The sequence below is a fragment of the Macrotis lagotis genome, chromosome 1, assembly GCF_037893015.1.
Source record: "Macrotis lagotis isolate mMagLag1 chromosome 1, bilby.v1.9.chrom.fasta, whole genome shotgun sequence".
In the NCBI taxonomy this organism is placed as follows: domain Eukaryota; kingdom Metazoa; phylum Chordata; class Mammalia; order Peramelemorphia; family Peramelidae; genus Macrotis; species Macrotis lagotis.
This window is the reverse complement of record NC_133658.1, coordinates 796147794-796149017: the sequence shown is the minus strand read 5'-3', so window position 1 is coordinate 796149017 and position 1224 is coordinate 796147794. Positions and strand designations below refer to the sequence as shown.

The 1224-nt window shown below is 33.1% G+C and overlaps 1 non-coding gene across 1 annotated transcript; it reads right to left on the bottom strand.

Moving 5' to 3' along the window:
- Positions 1–474: 474 nt before the first annotated feature.
- Positions 475–614, bottom strand: LOC141510697 (small nucleolar RNA SNORA8). Its single transcript, XR_012475122.1, has one exon. It is a non-coding gene; the product is annotated as a small nucleolar RNA SNORA8 (small nucleolar RNA).
- Between the last annotated feature and the right edge of the window lie 610 nt (positions 615–1224).

Here is a 1224-nt window from a genome sequence, read left to right as displayed (position 1 = left end):
CATAAGTGCTTGAGATTACTGGGAATCTAGTTTAATTTCATTAAATAAGTCCATTAAAGTTTGGTACACATTTAATATCTACCTTGATTATATAGAGAGTAAGGCTGTAATGATGTCATAAATTAATAAAATGCTTATGAATTTTGTAAAGTTTTTTTTAAGGCAATGTGGTTAAGTGACTTGCCCAAGGTCACAGAGCTAGGTAATTATTAAATGTCTAAGGTTGGATTTGAACTCAGGTCCCCCTGACTCCAGGGCCAGTGCTCTGTCCATTGCATCATCTAGTTGCCCCCAGTTTTGTAAAGTTCTAATCTCATGAAAATAATCTGTTTACTATAAATTATAAGTGAATTTTCCAATCTCCCAATTAATTCAAGTCCTTGGAGGGCCAGGCCGCCTTTCAAAAAACATTATTTATGGATCAATTCAGTAAAATAATGGTTATAACAGAATCAAAAACACATTATTTAAATGAATTTTATCAATGGAAATACCAGATTGGATTTACTCAGGAAGCATGGAAAACAAGGATCCCAGATGCTAAGTTTGATAGCACTAACTCTTGAACATTCCAACTAAGAGACCATCTTTGACTGAAAATAACATATAATGCAATTACATATTGTTGTTTGGAGTGATGTATTTAGGTGAAAACTTAAGCACACAGGGACATAAAATATATACACATATAAAGCTTCCACTTACCCTTACCCACAACAATAGCAGCATCAATCACAAAATGTGCACTCTACTAAGGAGGACAACTCTGGTCTGTTTTCTTTTCCCCAGAAAGTCAGTTTTCCAAAACATCCATCTCTGAGGCCTATGCTTGGTCCCTTGATGTCTGGTTAAGGTTTTTCTTTTCTTTTCTTTTGTTTGTTTGTTTTGTTTTGTTTTTAATACAGAACATGAATAGAATGCAGACAAGGCATTTGAAGATGATATAAAACTAGAAGGTAGTAAACACACTAAACAAGATTTTAAAATGACCAGACTTGAACATTAGGCATGTATTCGAGCTATGAATCAATACAAACATTTTGGAAAGAATTTTGGAATCATACAAATAAAAGGACCAAACTACATACCTTCCAATTCTGATATTCCAATAGTAGGCATAACTTGAAAGATGTCATTGACATGAAGAAAATCTTATCATACACCAAAATATTTACAGAGTACTTTTTTTTTTTTGGTAAAGAAACCAGCACTTGTGTCATATCA